The 23,105-nt window shown below is 35.1% G+C and overlaps 1 long non-coding RNA gene across 1 annotated transcript; it reads right to left on the reverse strand.

Moving 5' to 3' along the window:
• Positions 1-598: 598 nt before the first annotated feature.
• Positions 599-15,686, reverse strand: LOC135365258 (uncharacterized). Its single transcript, XR_010412896.1, has 4 exons — positions 15,547-15,686; positions 6,760-6,860; positions 5,269-5,358; positions 599-1,234 (listed from the first exon to the last, which is right to left on the reverse strand). It is a non-coding gene; the product is annotated as an uncharacterized LOC135365258 (long non-coding RNA).
• Positions 15,687-23,105: the final 7,419 nt, after the last annotated feature.

A 23,105-nucleotide genomic window follows, 5' to 3' on the forward strand; every position in this document is an offset into this window, starting at 1 on the left:
TATCTTCTCCCATTCTGTCGGTTGTCTTTTGGTTTTGTTGACTGTTTCCTTTGCAGTGCAAAAGCTTTTTATCTTGATGAAGTCCCAATAGTTCTCCAAATGTTATTTTTAATAACACGAATTGTCTGAAGGTCATCAAGTCTGAACAGTTGTCTCCCATTCATGCATCTCATCTACCTCATTCCACGGCAGCAGAAAAGGAATTCATTTCCTTTATTTGAAATTCCTCCCTCTTCCAAGCCATTGTTTCTATTAAATTATCCTCATAATGTGAGACTCATCGTTTTTCGTTGAAGTTCAAAAAACATGAATTTAGTTGTTTAAAAGTTAGTATATATCAAAATTAAGCTTTAGAATAATGTGCAATTTCATGTTATGCCTTAAGTCCAAAAAGGTAAACTTTGAAGATTGTTTGTATCTTTTTTTAAAAAACAAAACAAAACAAAAAAACCCAAAATATATAGAAATGATGGACAAGGAAAAAGAAAAAAAAAGTTTGTATATATCACAATTTTTCCTGCATTTAAAGAAAACACACACAAAAGAATATCTCATGGATATTCTGACCAAGCTGCTTCAAGTCTTTTATTTCCCCTTCCCTTCAATGCACAGGACTGGAAACAAGTAGTTGAAATCAAGAGAAAAAACAAACGAGAGCCAATAGGCTCTCCCTTGGCACAACTGCCCTCTGAGCAAGCCAATCAAGAAACTGCTGTCTCATTTTTCTCAGGTATCCTAAGATACCCTTGCTTGTAAGATTATTCTAGAACACATACATAATCTTATGTGAAATTTTCTACTTTCCAATCAGTCTCCAGAAATTACATTACATACTTACTGTCATTTTTTTTTTACAGGTTTATAGTGTTCAGAATTTGCCATATAGAAAAGCTCATTGCTTCCTAGTTTGACACTTTATGATAATACATTACTTCCAACTTTTCAAAATGCTTTTCAACTTTTCAAAATGCTTTCACAAAAAAGTGAAAAGAAACTGTTTCCCTGTGAGAATAACATCACCATTTGTATCCAGTTTAGGCACTAAGGAAGTTAAAGTAGAAATAATTTTTACGTGTTCAAACCTGTTAACAGTTTAAGGTAAACATGACATAATTATTGGATCATCTCTTCGATCTTCAATATATGCAGTGTGTTCACTTAGTACTTTATAATTTCCTGTCTAGTTTTACTTGAAATCTTCCAAAGACTTGATTATCTCTGGGTTAGCGAGGACCTGAAATAGAATGATTGGCTTTACTTTATTGATCACTCTCAACACCACCTGGGTGCTTTGAGTAATAGACCTAACTCTTCTCTTGAAAGGTGTAACGTTTACAGGAGCAAGCAGTGTGTTTTATTTAAGCAGATTTCCTGTTTTCTATAATCTAAAAAGGATTATTTAAACCAATGAAATATCTGAAAGCTAATCATAAGAGTAAATAATAATTTTATTAATCACTTCTTATTCTTCAATCTCTTTCATGGCCTCTAACATACCTTATGTCATTTCACTCTCATAGCAGCCTATGGGTGGGTTCTATTCTTGTGCCCATTTTATGGATGAGGAACGGGAGCATGGGTGGTGCAGTCAGTTAAGCTTCTGATTCTTGGTTTCAGCTCAGGACATGATCTCAGGGTCATGAGACAGAGCCCCACGTCAGGCTCCACGCTGAGCAGCAGAGTGTACTTGAGATTCTATCTCCCTCTTCTTCTGCCCCTCCTGTTCATGCTCTTGCTCTCTCTCTCAAATAAATAAATAATTCTTTATAGATGAGGAAAATGGGGCACAGTGTCCTCCATACCCATAATGCAACTCGCCCAGGGTCAAATGGCAAAACAAGGCACTTGTTTTGACTACAAATCTTATTTAATAGATGGAACTTCCATCTTTGCAAATGATAAACATCTTCAAATATTTCAAGTAGTAAGATGCCTAAAAGAACATACGAGCAATGTAGGATTGTCCTGTGCATATCACAGATTTGGAGCACTGTTTCATGCAATCAGAAGGACTAAGTATATCATTTTAAACAAATTTGTTTGATTTCTTAGACCCTCAGTTTCTTTGTCTGCCATACTGTCAATATTAATATTGATCTGTGAGAATTAAAATGAACTAATAAATATGTAAGGACCTAGTAGCACCAGGCTTATTTTAGGTTCTTAATAAATATTAGTTGAATTTTCTCCTTCCTGTAGACTCAATATCCAAATTTATGATAATTTGATTCTCATACTACACTGAAAATTCACATCTAACTTATTACAACTTTTTATTTAAGAATCCTTGCTCTTATATTTGTCATGCTTAAGTACCCCATTTTATAATTGAACCCCATTTTATAATTTAGCTTCATATTTCTATCTTGCATGCCAAATCTCTCCCTTTTTTCTTATGATGTATAGTTGACATAAATCTCTCTTTAATATCATAGCTCCTGTGAGATTCCATAGGAGTTGAAATTTCTAACAACTAATTTAGGAGAAAAATTACTTTCGTCCCTGTTAAATATCTTTCCTACTCGTTTATCTTAGAGATGATTGTCTCATGAAAGTCTATGTTTGTGTTTCAGGTGTTAGTGAAATTTTGATCCACTTTACTTGTTACTACAACTTGTTTTTTTATTTTAAATATGAGGCTCAGCCACCCTAGAGCGTAAGTGTCATGGTCTGTGAATATGCCATGGAGGTTTCTCAACCACTTAATGGGAAACAGAAAACTTCTTATCAATTATATAGATCTAAAGGAAAATGTGTTTCTAAGTTTAAATGATTTTCCATATTGACTGATCTCTTCAGCTTCTTTGTAATATGATTATTCTTACCAACTGCTTAGCAATGAATTATGTCGTTTTCTCCTTTAAATCTCTAAAATCTTGATTTTAATTAGTAGACAATCATCTACCTACTGAAGAATATTACAGGTATAACAATGCAGTAAATTCTCATAAATAATTGTCTTGCTTATCTTAGCGGTGTACAAAATGTTTTCTAAAGTCATGTGTGCAGGGGCACCTGGGTGGCTCAGTTGTTAAGCATCTGCCTTCAGCTCAGGTCATGATCCCAGGGTCCTGGGATCGAGCCCTACATTGGGCTCCCTGCTCAGTGGAAAGCCTGCTTCTCCCTCTCCCACTTCCTCTGCTTGTGTTCCTTCTCTCGCTTTGTCTCTCTCTGTCAAATAAATAAATGAAATCTTTAAAAAAATAAAGTTATGTGTGCAAAATCAAAATGAACTGAGGGGGAACATCAGAAGACTTCATGACATAATATACCAATGTATTTATATGTTTCAAGGCCACGGATAAAAATAGGAAATTTTTACCAATAATATTATAATAGGTACTTCTAATACTTTGGATATAGTATACAACTTCATTTAACAGCTAAATAAATTTAGAGCTAACTCCAAGCAAGATAGACCATATAATCTAATGCTATATTTGACTTAAAACAATCAGATGGTCAATATATTTTTTAGGTTCTGCCTGGTCTCAGTCACTGTACACCCTTTCTTCTTCTCCCAACATCACCTTAACTCTCAACCCTATCCCCTCTCCATCTCGGCCAAGGGCTGTGGCTTATTTTCATCAGAAATAATGACTTACTGTGGTAGTAACTTTCAGTGGGGTTGCAGGAAAGGGGAAAGTCAATACCAAAAGGGTGTTAATTCAAGTTAAAATAAAAGAGTATGAATAGTTTAGACATCTCTACCCTCACACAACATGATGCAATGGTTGAGGATGCCTACACAAGAAGGTGTTTAAAGGGGTCTTGCTCCATACTCTGACGCTCGGTGCCAGCTCACCCATGAACCTACCCTGGAAGCAGTTTCAAAAGCATGGTCTCTGAGCATGGTCTCTACCTCGGTTCCAAGTCCCCACTCTCCACCTTGGGTTCTGCTTTTCACTGGGCTCTGGCTGGTACCCAGTCACTTTCTTCTCAAGGCTTCATCTTCCATATATAGGTTTCTGCCAGGTCCCTGCTTGGCCCCTCCCTACAACTGTATTGTGTATGCATGCTGGCAGCACAAGATAGTATGTTAAAGCTGAGAAGGCCTTGAGAAATCATTGAATTTAATATCCTCCTTTCAGAGATGTGGAAACCAGGGATCAAAGCAGATTTTCCCACTTAAATACTAAAGGCATGCCTTGAGTATGACTCATCATTCAATATATTTTTCTTCTTCACTATGACTACTAGGGGTCCATTTTCTACAAATTAAGATATTCCTTACCCAGACTTACCCTGCCATATGTTTTCTCCCTCCTCGATGACCCTTCCTTCCTGTGTGTTATCTTGAGTCTTGTGCCACCAGCAGAGAGACTGCTTTCTTGCACACAATGCAGGTCCACATGTGGAATGAGGGATGGTCTGCATTCAGATTCCCACTTGCTAGAGAGTAACTGCTTATTCTTTTTCAATTCAGAGAACCTGAGGACTGTCTGACATCCTTTATGCAGACAGAAAAATGACATCTATCCTATAGAAATGCAGAATTAAGATACTGGTTTTGAAACCTGCTTCTATCTCTAGCTTTTCTGTCGCTTGGCCTGTTCCTTATGCATCTCCTGCTACCACCAGAATCAGTCACATCTGCTTTTGAAGTGGTCCTGGTGTGAAAGTCTGGAGCTGGAAAGGTTTTCTCCCACTGAAACGTGTGAGGTGTAGTTGAAATAGTACTATTATTACCATCATTTAAGTCTATTTTACAGTAAATAGGCTTTTTTCCCCATTCTTTGCCAAGAACATAATCAGCAGATACACATAATTTCAATGGGAAAATATATTTTAAGATCCAGCAAAATTAATTTTTATCTCACATAATCCATTCAAAAGTTCACAGCTACCAGAACTTAGTATTTTAAAGTGGTCTGCATTTCTTGTTGTGGTGTTTATGGATGGTGTTTCAATATAACTGAATTTCTTCCCTTGATATTTTCTTGCTTAGCATTGACAGTCAAGGGTTTATATATCAAGATGAGTAAGAGGTAATAATTCATTCTCAAATGTCTGTTAAAGCTTTTTCTTTTTTTCTTCTGGCTGGGTGAAAAAAATCGATCCTACATAATGTTAAAGCAAAAGGTAGAGTTAAAAGGTCAAGGTTCTGAACAAACTTCTCTAGGGACTGCCTGTTTGAGCTCGGGTTGGTTATTTCAGCTTTCCATGAATCAGATTCCACATCTACCAAATACCCTCAGTCCTTGTTTGCAAAATACAGAGAAGTCCTTGAGAAAATGCATTATGTGTTATAGTGCAGAATATGCTTACCTTTGAAAAGAGTGTCTTAAAGGGCTCATTGTCCACTTTCTGTGCACATAAAATCAGCCCATGTTCTGGGGGATGCATAGACTGTCAGGGCTGCAAAGAAAGGATGTATTTAATACAGCAAAGGGTTTTGCTAACTAAATGTTGTGCACTGTAGTCAGGTTACTAAGGAAGAGGGGCTGAGGATCTTTTATGTAATAAATGTGTGAAATTCATCTTTCTTCAGTCAAAGAAATTGCTCTATCAGAAAGAGAAAAAAAAGAGAACATGTTCTATATGGGCATACTCCTTTTTAATAAAACCTTAGGGAAAGCTATTTGTTCCAGGTTGAGGTTAGGAGAAATATGACAGAAGTGAAAATATGAATTTGTTTTACAAATTTGTCCAGTATTTGGACACACAATGAATGACCCACCCAGGGGTCTATTTTTGCACAGGCCACAAGGATTGGCGACTGTTTATAAGAGTGAGCAAAATGAACCGAGGAGAGTAATCATCAGGCAATTCAGACGCAGATTGCAAGCATGGAGGAAAAGGGTGGGAACTTGCAGTTATGATGAGTAAAATCGCTGACTTTAGTCTTCAAGACTAAGTGTTAAATATGTGCTTGCTTTGTTAGGGATGAATCAGGCTGAACGACAATTGTCTGTGGTTGTGGTTATTGAGAAGAGAGCGTCAGTGTGTTATATGAGTGCCCGGCAAGTGTTCTCACCCTGTGTGAGCCTGGAAAAAAAAAAAAAAGTTCCCAATTACTGTTTCCATTGGCCAAGTCAGGTGATCATTCCTAGGGCATAAAAATCATGGCAGAAATTTATATAAATTACACAAGCACTGCAATACACATTATGCCACAATGTCATGTAAACTGTAATTAATATTAATATTATTGAACACAGAGAATGTTTTAAAAAGTGTGTTAAAAATGAGATTTCGAAGCTATATAATTAATAATTCTTTGATTTAGAGGAATAACAGGGAAATATCTCCAATGTAGAAAGACTATAACTTCTGACAGGTCAGCTCAGCAAGTCTGGACTAACAAACTATGCTAGGCGTAGCACGGTTCAGCCCATTATGAGGGATGAATTCATGGGAGAGGAATCAGCAAGGAAGGAGTGCTCTTCATGAAAAAGAGCAACAACAATAATAGGAGCATATTCAGGTAGTACATTGCAAGACCAGGATTATAAATCCTACAGGAATGTGGAAGAGAGATCATTCAAAATGAAAATGAAATCAAAGTTTGGATGGTCTATTTTATATTTGATCAGTTGGAAAGCAATATAGTATGACAGAAAATGAGCTACATAAGTTGTAGGAAATTCTGTCCTTTTCTTTGAGCTTCAGCTTCATCATTTCCAAGTTGGAATCACTTTAGTAAGAATAAATAATGCTCACTGACAATATATTCCATTCAGAATTTGAAACCAGACTTTCAACCCAGGCTGTAAGCCATTATTTCATTTTTAATGTCTTAACTTTGTAATGTCTTACCTTAACGCCTTTCCTCATCAAATGAAAAATTATCAGATCAGAAGATAAGGTTCCAAATCTTAAGTTCTATGTCAATATTGATTGATTGAAGTCAGTGAAACCTAAAAACAAAACATAACTATCTCTTAAATTAACAACCATAAATGAATAAGTCAGTGCTTATGAACCTAGTAATTGTACAATTGCTGATGGAGTTATTCTTCAGAATGTAAATTAGAAATATCTATTATGTTCATATCTTTCAACTTAATAATTCCATTTCTAGTTATCTAAAGTATAATATTTAATGTAGAAAATCTATTCTTATAAAGGTGGTCACTTCATCCTTGATCAATAGAGCAAAGTATTAGATGCAACTAAATAAAAAAATAGAGAATTGATTAAGAAAATTGATGGAACACCATGCAACTACTAAAACTGATAGTTATGAAGATTATTACAATGGCAACCCAAATGCCCATCTAAGTGAGAATAGATGAAAGAAGTGTGATATAGTCACAGTGTTCTACTATACAAAGTCATAATGAATGACGTAGAATGATAGACAGCATTATGAATAAGCCTTAGTAATGAGATTATTAAATGAAAAAAGTAGATTCCAAAAGATTACGTGCAGTATACTAAACTTTTATAAAGTCAGAAATAAAATACGTATTTTTTTAGGATCACATATAAGTATAATTTACAATTTATGTATGTATATACACACACAATAAATGTATATATGTATAATGTATATAATACATATGAAATGTACTTCATATATATGAAGTAAGGGAATAATAACAATAGAATTCTGAATGCCACTTCTGTGGGGGAAGGCAGCTGAGGGATGGGAAATACAGTGTGTGTTTAGGTTATTGTCAAGCTCATAGCTTTTGTGGGGATGGTGGTGAATTTCTGAGGGATTTTATAGTATTACAAATAAGTACATGCTTGAACCACTAATTAGAATGTTGTCACGAACCAAGGACTTTGATTCCTGCAATTATGTATATCTACAAGTCAAAGGGAGAAAAAGAAAAGGCACATTTTAAAAAATATATATATACTTTTTAAAGATTCATTAATAAAAAAGACTAGAAATAATAAACACAAAAAATAGTTGTGTTACTGTGGTAACTGTGTGATTTTTTTTCTTTTTTAAATTTTCTAAAATGTATTTTTTTAATGAGAACGACTGTTTATAACTCATTAAAAAACAGTATGCAGACCCATGGGTCTCTATGCCAGTAAACTTTTGCAAACATGAAGAAGGCAAATGAAATCATGTAAAATTGATCAGCATTTCAGCAGGCTGTTGACCAATCCCCATAGCTGGAGGACTTGAAGGAGTCACTAATGACTTTGCATTGATAACTAATTTAAGAATCAATCAAGAAAAAAGAAATGTGACTATTTGCAAGAGCACATGCCATATCTAATTTGTAATGAAAAGTTATATTACCTATTAGAAAAATCTCTATTTGGTATTGACCCAGAGAATGCAACTGTTGGGTTTCAAACATGAAAGTAGTATGACCAATATGCTCTCCTTTTCAGTTATTTCTGCATAGGTTATATACAGAGGAATTTTAGATTAACATACATAACATGGACTTTGAGTCCATTAGTTGAATGTCGATGTGCAGAAAACCAATAGGAATAGGGGATGATTCTTAATACAAACAAACTGATTGGACACTTTGACAATGATGTTTGTAGAGCATGATATTGTTGCTGGTTGGATGTTAATGCACTAGGAGGCTCATTCAGCATCAGAAAAATATTACACCAAATTACGCTTTTATAAAGAGTTAGCTGTAAACCTTTGATTTACAAATATTTTAGACCATTTTCCACCTTACTTTAAGCTTTTAAGATATAAGCCACATTATCATTTTAAAAATATAATGATAATTTTCATTATATTTGAAGAATACTGGATGAATTAGATGAGTGGCATACTTTGCAGCATTGTGTCATATATATTTTTCCTTGAATTTAGTGTTTTCTTTCTAGTACACCATCTGTAACACATATAAATCAGTAGATTTCACAGTGTGTTTATTCCAGTTTTATTTGCTGAGTAATTAAAAGAAAAAAAAATCTTGGGCAAGAAGTAGCTTTCAGAAAACAGTCTGTTTAGGGAATTTAAAGAATATTTTCCCTTTCTCTTCTCTTTTGTGCTATTTCTAATTGCAAAATAAAAACAAAAGTTGGAAGGTATTTTATGAAGTAATTATAATTTCTTAAGAATCATATTTTACAATCAAAAGCATTTGGGTTTTCTCTTCTTGCTAGTTATTTAAAGTCTATGGCTTTCAATGACAGGTGTAGAAGGCTATGTGATAAAATAAAATCGATCTTCAGATTTGAAAGAAAAATAGCTGAGTCTGAATACTCATGCTGCCACCTTGAAAAAAAAATCACATAAAATCTCTGAATCTTATTTTCCTAATATGTGAGAAGATGAAAGCAGCCCAACATAGCTTACAAGATTCCTTGAAAAATAAATGGGAGATTTTATTCAAGTGAGCAAAATTCTTATGTTTTTTAATAATTGTTTGAGAATGAAGTTCTAAACATAAACAAAATAATTGTTTTAGAATAAAGAACATGAAACCAAACTCTCCTCTCGGGGACAAGGAGGACCAGGCTGTATGTAAGAAGACACATGGAAATCCCAGCGGACCCTTTCCTAAGGGATTAACAACAGTCTCTGCAGCTCAGGCACCCAGTGTGAGACAATGCCAAAATGGCCATGTTTTCCTGAGGATGAGCATGGCAGAGCTTGCTCTCTGCAGCTGGACTGAATTCAGGCTGGGGGCTCCGAAGTAAGCACCTACATACATGTGCTGTGGAGATTCTGGACAAGAGGTGTCACTGCCTCAGAAAGTAGAGAAGAAATGCGGCACAAGTGAGCTCTTGCAATATAAACACAGCATCTGGTCTAAGGCTTCTAGCACTGCTATGAATCATCAATATATGTATTTGTTTGTTGCATTTTAAAATTATTTAAATTATTCATGTTTGTGTAGAAGGAGAGATGCAAAAAATAAAAGCAAGCAGAAAAAAATTACCCATAATCCTACCACCATAACTGCTATTAGGTGTATTTCCACCAATAGCATAGAACCACTATTAGCATTTTGGACAATATTTTTGTATGTTATTTTCAATGTGTATGGGTGAAATATATGTATCTTTAAAGTGGGATCATAGCGGGACATATTTTTTGGAAAACTACCTTTAGCATTTAGCAATATATTATCAACATGCTACATATTGATCAATATAGATTGACACCATCATTTGTAATGATTGAGTAGAATTCCATTTTAAGGATGTATGAGTTATTCAAGTAATAACCTATAGCTGTACATTTAAATTATTTTCAGCTTTCCCACATTATAAATAATATTTTTGATACATATCTTCACATTTCTATCTTTATGAATCTATCTGATTATTGAAAAAATTCTTGGAAGTGGAATTGCTGAATTAAATACATTACTTCCAATTACACTGTAGAAAGTTTCTACTAATTTTACTCCTGCCAACAATCTGTGAGAGCCCATCTCTTTTCAGTGAACCATACGGGGCATTTTCCTACTTTAACTCTTTGACAGTCTGATAACTGATGAGAAGAGAGAGGATATCTAGTCTTTCATTCATGGTTATGATTACTAGTAAGATGAAATATTTTTCATCATATCATTTGTATTTCTGATTTTTGTACCTTGCCTGTTACATGTTATTTTTATTACCAGTTTGTAAGATTTCTACATCTTAGACATTAATCCCTTTTTGTCACACATAGTTTTATTTTTCCTTGTCTGTCATTTGCTTTTTCACTTGGATTGTTGTACTTTTCCCCAGACAGATGTCTTAAAATATTTGTCTTTCAATTTTTGCCTTGAGTCTTCACTGAAAGGGCTTTCTTCACCTGTATATATGCACTTGTATTTTCTTCTAGTAGTTTTAAATTTTATTATGTACTTATATTCAATCCATTTGGAGAATTAATTTTATTTTAAGGTGTGGGTTAGGGCTTTAAATTTATCCTTGCCAAGTGGTTAACTGGATGCCACAACAATTTTTATCAAATTGTATATATTTTCCTCACCAATTTTAACTGTCGCCTTTACTATACAGTCGTCTCCCTTAACCAAAGTTTTACTTTCCAGTTTGTTACCCGTGGTCAACTGCAGTCCAGAAGTAGATGGTCCTCCTTTTGACCTATAGTCAGAAAGTCAATAGTAGCCTAATCCTATGTCCCAGTGCCTACGTCATTCACCTCACTTCATTTCATCATGTAGGCATTTTATCATCTCATGCCATCACAAGAAGGATGACGACCATACAATAAGATATTTTGAGAGAGAAAGACCACATTCGCATAACTTTTATTATAGTATATTATTATAATTGTTCTATTTTATTATTAGATATTGCTGTTAATCTCTTACTGTACCTAATTTCTAAAGTAAACTTCATCATAGGTATGTATGTATAGGAGAAAAACCATAAAATGTATTAAAGAGTATATACAATATACTTAGATATGTTACACATAGGGTTACACATAGCATATATAGGGTTCAGTAGGATTACCCATAATCCTACCACCACTAGCACTATTAGCTATATTTCCACTCTTAGCTATAGTACCACTGTTAGCATATAAGCACCAGCAGCATTTAGCTACTATACTGAACAGTTTAGGGCTAGAAAATTCTACATCATCAGGACTTAGACAATAATTAAAGCTTTTCTAGTGGTGCAGCTGGTCCAAGTAGAGTTACAGATGGACATAAAAAGATGGCTTGTAACAAAATACAAAGAAAGAACTGGGAGTTAAGAAATGCCAAGGAAGAGGAGCTGGCAAAAAAGACTAAGAGAGAATAGCTTAAGAAGTAGGACAAAAGGGGAAAACATCTGAGATTTGGAAGACCAAAAAAGAGGGTTTTGAGGAGAAGGACTATTGTTTTTAAGTTAGAGAATTCTGCTAACTTATCAAGTTGTGTCTTCAAGGAAAAGTTGGATAACACTAGCACTAAAGAAGTAATGATAATTGTTTTAAATTGAGTATCTAACAAATTCAGAGTCGAAGAAGAATTTTAACTTTTATAATTTTAATTAATTTCAAATACTTAGCCTTTACCTACAGTTTTTTATCTAAGCATAAAACTTCCTATTTCATTTTGTAATAGAATAGAGTCATCCTTTACACCTTGAGTTTTCCACATTCCACATCTAAATATTACAAAATCTTACAGTTTACAACTTTGAAATCTCTCCTTACAAGTCATCTCCTGCCATCTGGTCCAAGCCACCATCACCTACTGCTTGGGATGATATAACAGCCTCTGGAGCTGGGTTCTGGGATTTCATCCAACCCTCCAGTCCATATTTCCCTGAGTCGGTGTGATCCTTTTACAAAATAAATCAGTCCCTATCATTCCTCTGCTGAAAACCCTTGGATGGCTTCCCGTCTCTCTCAGAGTAAAAGGAAGAGTATGTAAAAATTTCCTGCAAGTCTCCATGATCTGACCATCTGCTGCCTCACAGATGGCATCTCCTACAGCAATTTCTCCCTTACCCAATTCAGCCATCCTAACAATCCTTGAACCTACCAGTCAGTTTCCAACCTCTGGGCTCCCTCCTTCACTTCCTTCAAATTTCTGCTCAAATATCACTGTACCAAGAAAACCTTTTCTGGCCTGTTAAAGGAGCAGCCTCCTTTTCCTTGCTCTATAAACCCTTATCCTGTTTAATTTTTCTCTATGGCATTTCTCACCATCTGTCATCTTTTGTATTACATTGTATTCCATTCCATTCCATTCCATTCCATTCCATTCCATTCCATTCCATTCCATTCCATTCCATTCCATTCCATTCTATTCTATTCTATTCTATTCTATTCTATTCTATTCTATTCTATTCTATTCTTCATTCTCTAATCTCTCCTCTCACTAGAATGTGAGTCCCATGAGGGCATGATCTTTCTTTGGTTCCTTGCTGGATCCTGAGAGCCAAGAACGGTGCCGGCACTTAGTAACTACTGGCCTGAATGAATGAACATATATCCAGATATTTAAAAAATCACCATAAACCTTCTACATCATTGCTGGCATTAAAAGTAATGTTTCCAATTTTGAAATCTTTCAGAAAGGGTTTCTTCTCCCCAAGAGAAGATTCAATTTCATGCTTTGAAAGATTAAATGAAAGGGAATTTGAGTTATGATGACAGAATTTTGGAATATCATAATTTCAAGACTTTTTTTTTTACTGATACAACTTTATTGTGATAATTGAGAATAAAAGTATTTCTTGAAAGGTCATATGGCATAAAAATGAGAAGTTTAACACTTTGGAGACTTTATAGCAAGATAATCTGGTCTTGGGAGATCTACTTCCCAGCTGCGTAACTTTGGTACCCCTTTATGCCTCAGTTTTCTCCTCTGTAAAACAAGGTCAATATTGTACCCTTTATAACGCTATCATGAGGATCAAATGATTTTGATTATATAAAGGGATTAAAAACAGTGCTTTGAACATAGTGCCTCACAAGAATTTGCTATTATTATTTATTTGATATTCGTATTATCACTTCACAAGTGGTTGCTCTTAGTTGTCAGACTTTTTTGGATTTTGTTTATTTTTCTCTGTAATGATTCCATGAAAAAATCTCTTTCGTAGGAGAAATCTAGGCAGTGTTAATTGTGTAGGTACAAAAATGGATAAGAGCGTTATGGCAATTTCCAGTCATCTGCATAAACTCTCTCTCTTTTTTTTTTTGCTTGTGGGATTCAAACAAACTTTCTGGCCCTTACATTTTGCAAATGAATTTCTGCCTTATTTGCATGGGTAAAGTCAAAGGGTAAATAAGGTGGAATCAGCAAGGGATTCCATCATAGAATGAAATTGTAAAAGCAAGTTTTCTTGTGCCCAGAAAAGGTGATTTAGAAGAGTAAGGAGCTCCAACTTTGAGACTGAGTGGGGAAAGTCCAAAATCACACACCCTGGCTCTATGAAAAAGTCAGGTCCTTAAATATTTGTCCTCCTCAGATAAATCTGACTTAAACTATTCAGCCATACTTTTACTTCTAGACTCTAACTCCAATGATCTTTTTTTTTTTAGTCTTCCAAAATACCTAGAAATTTTATTTATTACAGTTGGTAAATCTACTGGAATGATGATATTAACAGTCATAACTGATATTGAACCATGGTTTTTAATTTTGTATAACCTGTGTTTATATGTATTTATCATCTTATTTGACTGTAATCTTTATAAAATTAGGTCTTTCATTTCCTTAGTAATTTCCCAAAAAGGCAAGAGCAGTGCTCAGGAAACAATATTATTGGTGGAGATCCAACAATCAAACGGAATTTTAAGGACATCATGTCTTCTCTTTCAAATATTATTGCTTTTGAAGAATATAATCTGTTATTTAAAAGTAAATTTTAACAAGGAAAACATTCCTGTTGCAAATGTAAAACATCTGACGTGATTTTTTGAACAATAGTGAACATAACAAAAAGTTGATTTCTCTTCTGCCATGACCCGAGGCCTGCTTATTAGCTGTTCACTGCCTAAATGTCTCCGCTTAAAACCCAGGAACAATCAAGACTTGATATTCAATTTAACTGAGCAAAATATTCATTTTCGGTATTGAAAATACAAAAGAATTATATGAAATTATTTTCCTCCAACTCTGCCCCAGGGTTTACAATCCTGTCAGACACAAGTCATATCAATGGGAAATGGCATCTAATGAAATGCTGAAACAACAGCACTCACAGAGCCAAGAGATCAGAGAAGGAAGTCATCACTTTGTGATCTTCTCAGGGAGAAAGCGGGGCCTCAGCTAAAACCTAAAAGGTATGTAGAGTTTGGAGAAGGAGATGGGAGAAAAGACGGTTACAGTTCTTGCTTTGGAAACTTCATATTTTTTTTATCATTGGCCAGGACACATTTACAGATGATCTATTGAATTGGAAAAAAGATCTTGTCCATCTTTGAAGTCTTTGTATCTCCCGAATCTACTGAAAGGTGACTCAGAGTCTTCATAAACAAAGTCTGAGACAAAAATCTCGTGAAATTATATAAAATTGTTCCTGATTTTTTTTCTTTTTTTAAATACTGAAGGATTTGTTTTGCAGAGAGAGAGGCATTAAGCAGGGGGAGAAGTAAAACATATCCCCAACATTTATCATAATAGAATCTAGTATCTTTTATTTTGTCACTTACACCCTGGGGAAATACACTACAAACTCCATTTTTACCTGCTCAAGTCCTTTTTTGTAGAAAAATTAGCATTAAAAATATCCTTAGTTAAAGTCATCATATCAATGTAAGTTATAACAAACTGAATGAAATAAAAAGCAATTGATCATTTTTATTATTTGCAAAATGTTTAATTGTGATTTTTCTGAAAAAGAAACTAACCACTACCACTGCTACCACACAGAATTATTTACAGGATCTAATAATGTGGGGGGCAATAGATTAAAGGAGATGGGGAAAGAGAAAAGGCAATTCTGTTAGAGAATCAAACAATAATAAATAGTAAATACAATAATACAATAATAAATAGCATTATTGTTATAACATTTAGCATTATTTTATTCTAATTTTAATATGTGTCACCCTATAAAAATCCTGCCTCTTAACTTTAAAAGAAAGCTATTGATCCAAGATATTTCAAGGGATTTCAGGGAAAGAGAATGAGGGAGATACAGGGATTGGGAGAAATTTATAGCTGGAGCTGATAGTGAGTGAAAATTTAGAGTACATACCTAGCATGTTTTGTGCTTCCTTTCTTCCAGAGAGGAAATGACACTTTAGATTCTCCGGGATGCTGGAACCACATGCAAAAAAGGATGGGCAAATTTGTCATTCAGAATTTATGAAGGATATTTTTTCTTCTCACTGACTAAAAAGAACAAATCAAACACTAGGTTTCCAATTCTGAAAATTAGTAGACTCTGGAGAGCCAATTAAACATTATTCCCCTATCTCGACTCTGTTTTAACATCCTTCTTTATTGCACACTGTTTCTTTCGCTCACAAGGCAGGTAGATGGTGTTATCAGGCTAATTTGGGGACAGTTATCATTATAATGTAATTTTTTGCAATTATGTGGTAGACCAGGTGGCAAGACAGCATGGCTTTGCATTGCCAAGGTGCAAAACAAATTCAGTGTTCAATCAACCTGAGAGAGAAAGGACAATTCTCATTTGCATAAACATGTAGCCACGGAAACGAGATGCACAGAGGTATAAGGGGAAAGAGACCTATTTTACATGATATGCATAGAATATTTGACAGTTTAGATTGGAGGCGTCACTGATGTGGGTTGGAATGGTACGGTTGGTTGCCATGGATATGGTTTTCCCTACTGGCAGTGCAGAGATTGGCAGGGATGGATGCTGGAAAAAAAAAAAAAAGCCCAAACCACTGCAACACTCTGGCAGCCTCATTCTTTTCTTTTGTTGAAAAGCTATGTATCCTTTCTGCACTAATGACAGCTCATCAAGTATGCAGTGTAATCTAGAAACACTGATATTTCTGTAATAAATCATTCATGTATAATATATATGTATTTATACATTCTATACACATATATATGTGGCAATCTACATGTATATATTTGGAATAACATGTATGCAGATTAATAAAAGATTAGATTCAGGAGGAAAATATTTACCTCTTTGCTATTCTTTTCCTATTTTGCGTTAATTTAGGAAATCCTTAGATATGAGGATTTATTAAATAAAGTAAACAATGTATAAATATACTGAATTATCTGAATTATCATCTAACTTTGGAAAAGAGAATTGCACAGTTTGTTTTCATGGATAAAGCAAACAATGAAAGGAAGGAGGAGTGGCTCATCGCAATGGCCTACTCTCTGATTATTAGACCCCTACATCACCACATTGCTGTAATATAACTACACAAATGATATTTGTCCATGAAAAACAAGATAGTTTCTATTTTCTTTATAGCTTCTAGCACAACATTTAGCATCGTATAAACCCAAATAAGCTATTTATGCTGTTTTTCAGAACAGTTAAGCATTTACTTTTTATTTCTAAAGGCTCACCCACCTTGTTTCCATACAGTTAGTCCGGAGCCTTGCTTTTATTAAAAGGATCACAGGAATGCCTTTTGTCGTCAAGAATTTATTCACTAACATACTATGTGATGGGGTCTGATGAAGCAAAGTCTCTTATCCTGCAGGGTAAGAACTTTTGTCTCCATGAATGCAGCTTTGCACTCAGCCATACACCTGAGATCTGAATGCTGGTAGACAAGTTCTTATGGACTTGTGGGTTTCCTCAAACCTCCTCCCAGACTGGGGAGGAATGCTGAGTGACACAGCATCTTCTAAACTGTCTGTCCACTCAAACATTGGAAACTGGAGAAAGAGATGGGAACAGGATTTATTGTACAATCAAAGTATCAGGATCACTTTTGAAACATGACCAGATCGTTTGCCCTTAATAATTGACTTAATAATATAATAATTGATCCATACAGCCAAAACTTGATGGATAATTACCAGTGAACTGATATGCATTTGGATTAAGATTTAAGAGAATGTGTAATTGAAAGAGCAATTAAAATGTTTTTCTCTCACCTTATAAAAAAGGTCTTTTAAATGGGCCAATGAAGAAAATCTGCCTTGATACTACATAATTCTGTCTTCACTTAACATTTTGGGTGAAGATCTGTTATTTGTTGATAAAGCATATGAAAGGCACTGATTATTTTTGCTCTTTCATTTTTTTAAATGAAGCCTACTAGTGGGTCAGTTTCTCTAAGAACCCTCCCTCCACCCCAGCCATCCTTGTTCTCAGCTTTCCCTAGAAACCACTCAACAATTGCTAGTATCCTTTCTATAATAAACAAGTCAGTGACCCCTTTCTCAAGGTGAAAATCGGCTGTAATCATATTGTTTTCAGTTGCATTATCCTTATTAGTTGATTATTACCTATGCTTCTTAGAGTGATGAGCTCTTATTTATTCCCTAAATCTATTTGTTTGCAGTGCATGTGGACATTAACAAATATTTGTTGCCCAAAAAATAAAAGTTAGTAATTGCTTTAATCTCTGCATTTTATTGTTCCCTACATTTTAAAGAAATGAAATAGGACCTTGAAATTCTATCCAGATAATAAGTTTATCATATAAGAATGAGGTTCAAATGACTAAAAAATGAATGAGTACATATTTTAATACAGTAAATTAGCATAATGCACAGGATCAGCTTAGCTACATACCATTTCATTACATGTAAACATTCCTGTCCAGGTATTCCTCTCACCTATACTTTATTGTCTTACGTATTTTGGCTTATTTTCTATAACACCCTGCGTTCTTTTCTATTTTTCTTTCCCACTCCTATGCTTCCTATCTGTGCATTACTCCTCCATTTGTACCTGATGTGAAAGATACTATATTGAAGAAAAGTCAAGTGATGGTGGGGCATGTTCACCACTGCCCACATATTTTGGAGACACTGGCAAGATCCTAGCATGTTTCTCTATTTGTATAAAATATTTAGATGCTACAGCACCGAGCCCCTCAAACGTCATTGCAGAGGTGAACGAGTGAGCGGGGATGTATCATGCACCGAAATAAAAGTTTTTAAAACCCTGTTTCTATTTCAAGGACATGAAATTGCTTGCTCATCATTAAAAATCAGTTTTTAGTCTTATAGGAATAAAGAAATACGAATGTGGTGATTTTATGAGCGAAGACCTGATTATCTCATGCTGTGTGTGTGATTCCTCAATGGTCGGAAGGGGAGTTCTGGAGAGGTCTACTTTTCTTGGGCAAGTGTACACTTGCCTCAATCTCACTCATAAACCAGGAAACAGTCACATGCACTGGGCCTTAAATGTGTTCATTTCAAACCAGGCAGGAGGCCTGACTCACATACTAAATTTTCAGTATTAGCATCTCCAAATCTTTATCATTGTATATACAGATTGATTCATTTTCAGACTCTGGTAACTGGTTCAATGTTAAATCGTTTTAAAGCTTTCGCTGAATACTTTATTTTCTGACTTTTATGTTGTTACAACATACAACTTTACTTAGTTTTAGTCCCTTCCATAAAAGAAAAATGTTAAGTTTTACATTTTGCATCATGGGTTCACTTTTTTCCCCCTGAAAATAAACATTTTCTCAGACTCGTTCAAAATATAGGCAGTATTTCTTCCAGGAAAGAAAAAAAAGGCAGCAAACTGATTACTTGTTGTGATCAAGCTTATTAAAACAGAGACAGAAAACCAGAATTCACTTCCTAGATCTGTCATTTGGTGATTAAAGCGGGGGGGGGGGAGGTTCTTTTTCTTGTCTTACTTTCCTCATTTGTAAGTAACACCCTCTGATCTTCATAAGCACATTTGACACAGGAAGTCAGTCATGATTCCCAAATTCAGTGTGATGAGCAGCAGTGACTGATTTTCCTTGTTTTCCCTAATTTTTCCTTGATTTCCCTAACTGCAGCCTCTGGTGGGACATATGCCCAGTTGGCCATGACAGAGCTGGTTTCTGACACAGGACAGGTTGGTGGCCAGATATGACGACATAAGTTGCTGACTTGGACTAAACGTTAATCAATATAAAGCTTTGACAGCTAATGATGCTTTATGACCAATCTTCAGAATAACTGAGTAACTGATTATTGATGTCATAGAAGTTCTTGGAGAAAGTATTACCTATACTGATGTGCACTTTATATCTCATCTTCTTCATCTCTCAGTGAAATTAAAGATCCTTTTATCTTCTATTTAAATCCATCCCCTTCCTTAGGATGGCATAAGCGTTGGTATAATAAAGCATAGAAACTATATTTGTTATGTGAAAGGTACTAAAATTCCTGACGTAGCATGCATCTCATGATGATGATATTTCTTTCATTCTGATAAAATTATACAGATATTAAATTTTCACTCACAAATTTGTCTATCTGCCATCTACACTTAACATGACCCCCGCAACCCTGCCATCAATTTTGTTTTCTTTTTAGACGTCTTCTAAAGAGTTAATAGGAGGAAAAAATACAAAACTTTTAGATCTCAGAGTTACTGGATAGTGTTTCCTTATCTGGAAGAGAAAAAGCACTTTCATTCAGGGCTAACCTCAAATTTTTATGTTTCTGGTCTTCAAAATGCCACATGTCATTTTCTCACCATACCATTATTCCGTGTCACCCATGATGACATCAAACCATGTGCCAATATGCACTTACCCTTATCCAGTCAGCTCAAAAGGATGATGCCCTTCACCATTCAAATTAAATCTGAACCCTGGGTCACTGCTCCTAAGCCACTATTCATCAATTTTTTCATGGTGTCATGTCGCCATGCTGTGGCTTTTTCGAATGTCCTTATCTCTATCATTAATTTTACCTTCTGATGTAGTAGTACTGAATGATATGATTTACAACTTAATAAAATGAGTTTTTAAAACATTAGATAAACTAGTAAATCAATTTTTATAAGAGTCAGCAGTCTAGGGTTTGGAAGGTAGACTTCATTTACCTCCTTTGCCTGATTTCATCTCAGGCGAACTGAATAGCATAAAACAATACAGTAAACAATGCAGTCATGCATAATACATAGCAGTTGAATTCAATTTTAGTGGTTCTCCTAATGGTGTCCAGATGAGAACAGGGTGGGAATGGAAGTGTTGACAGGTGTTCTGAGACATCTCCTTGACTTTGAAATCTTACTTTCTTAGTTTTTTAACCTTTATGCCTGAGTATAAAATTTATCTCTGTGGACACAATCCTTAAGGGGAGGGTAATTGTTTTTCACTGCTTGGAATGCCAACTTTAAAAAAAAAAAGTACTCAGTTGAAGGATAAATAAACTAACATAATAGAGAATATTGATAAATAATTTGGCACAGTTTTCTGCCTTTAGGCAGGTAATTAGCCAAACCACCTAAGACAGATAGTTAAAACAATCAAAGATATTTATCTTCTAAGTGCAGAAAGAAGCAATTTGTTCTCCCTACTCACTGAGATGCCAATTTAAAGGACTAAGGCAACTCCAAATATTACCCAAATGTGTGTCTGGTAAGATAATCTGAATTCTGTAATTGGATGGTAGTAAATTCCAGGGTAACAAATACAATCTAGTCTAGTATAAACCAAAATACTTTTATATAGGTATGGGCGTGAATGATTGTTACTCATTCATTCATGAAACTCAGTACAAGCTCTCCATATCATCCCAAAGACCTGTGCAAGTATTTGTAGGATCTACTGCCAAAAATAAAAAGGAACTGACTATCGAGAGCATTATTCAATGGCCTGAAATGGTGGGAGTAAGAATATCTAATCTCTTCATTACTCACCACCACACCATCACACCCCACCCCCACCCCAGGGAATGGAGTGCTCAGTGGAATTTCCAAGTGTTAAAAAGTACTTTTCTTTCCTTAATTTTGAAATGTCCATGGAAAAAGATTAAATTCAAGACGGAGCTCACAGTGTGGGTGAAAATGAGAAAAGCAACAAACAGACTTCATAGTCAACAAGGGTATGGTACTATTATTTTAGTTACAAATAATGGCAGCGGTACTTCTAAGAACGATGTGTCAACAAGACCAAATACAGGCCTAGCTTTGTAAATATCCCTAAAGGACACTGATCTCACTTCCCTGGGCCTCAGCGCCTTATACATGAGTAAAGGTTTGTATAGTTTTTAGACTTACAATTTTGATATTATCCTGCAGTGTCAGATTCGGACAACTGTTGGGTCTCATTAAGGACCTCACTAGTGATGCAAAAATAACAAAACAGATTCAAATTGATGGTGCAACTGCGCTGAAATTTTCCTGGCATGTGTGCTTCCTGCAACTGAAGAAAGCATAACTGGCATATTCGACACAGGTGGAATCTGTTTTAAAGATCTAAATCTGGAAAAAGATCCAGATCCTGATAGAATTTTGATATTTGTAAACAAGAAACATTTATACTTATCAGCTCAGAAAGACAAAGGCTTATTGGATGTAGGATCAAAGTTTACAAAATTAAAAGTAAGTTCCATTTAAAGTAAATAGATCGTCTCATCAAATCCTGAAATGCTACAGCAACTCAATACCCATGGAAATTCAAAAACTAATTCTAGCACAGGTCAGTATAGCAGTAATTATTTTATTACTTACATGTCCAGCGCAGTGCTAAATTCTGTGGTGGATATGGAAGTGTAAGGCGTGATTCGTACTGTCCAAGTAGGTACAATCTAGTTGGGAACTATGAGTTTCTGTGCATGTGCTACATTTCCTAATGCAGACCACAAATGTTCTGGTTTATTGTTTTTACTGTGAGTGGTATAATATGGTCCTCTAAGAATGCAAATCCAAATGGGATTAGAAATTAGATTAGATTAGGGTGTCCCAAAGTGTGTAACTGAAGACACTAATCATAGGGACTACTCTTTAATACTGGCTTTTGAGGTCAAAAACATCATATATTATATATCCCTGCTTTGGGTGTTAATAAGGTATCTTAGCATACAGAAGGCTCTACGAAGTCATGCAGAAAAGTTACCCTTATAATTTCACTTAATCCAGTATTTTCCAAATTTAATTAACCATGGGACCCTTAATGCCTCTTAACACTTATATTCCTCCAAACATACTTTAGAAAACACTGGATTTGGTAAATCCATAAATCACAAAACTATAATACTGTAGTAACTGAACATAAGAAAGCCAGGAATATGTCTGTTTTTGTAAAGATGAATTTCAGGTTGACAGTCAGGATCTTGGTAGACATAAAATCTGGCTGATAGACCATGGTCCATCTAACATGACTCTTCATGGCATTTACTATGCTCTTAGGAATCAGTTTAATATACAGGCTGATGTTTTCATTGTATTTTTTTTTTTTTACAAAAGCACAACAAAGACATACATATAAGAAAAAAAATATTATAAAAATAGAGCCATAGAGGATAGCCATAGAGTTAACTGAAGGATATCTCAGCAGCACTCCATTTGATTCATCCATGCATGTGCCGGCACAAGGGATAGGTGATGACAGGTTTGCCATTGGCAATATGAATTTAGTTCTGATTGTAAAAAGGTCTGACTGGAAATTACTACTATAAACTGACTCAGAAGAGAGGTTTGGTCTAGGTCCCTCTATGTCCTTTTCAGGGTAGTTATATTATTTTAAGATTTAATCTTAGAAAACAAATACTTTAGGGGCGCCTGGGTGGCTCAGTTGGTTAAGCGACTGCCTTCGGCTCAGGTCATGATCCTGGAGTCCCTGGATCGAGTCCCGCATCGGGTTCCCTGCTCAGCAGGGAGTCTGCTTCGTCCTCTGA

Source organism: Mirounga angustirostris, unplaced genomic scaffold (genome assembly GCF_029215605.1).
Source record: "Mirounga angustirostris isolate CCGP_5_RB_7025 unplaced genomic scaffold, mMirAng1.0.hap1 SCAF_7, whole genome shotgun sequence".
NCBI lineage: Eukaryota > Metazoa > Chordata > Mammalia > Carnivora > Phocidae > Mirounga > Mirounga angustirostris.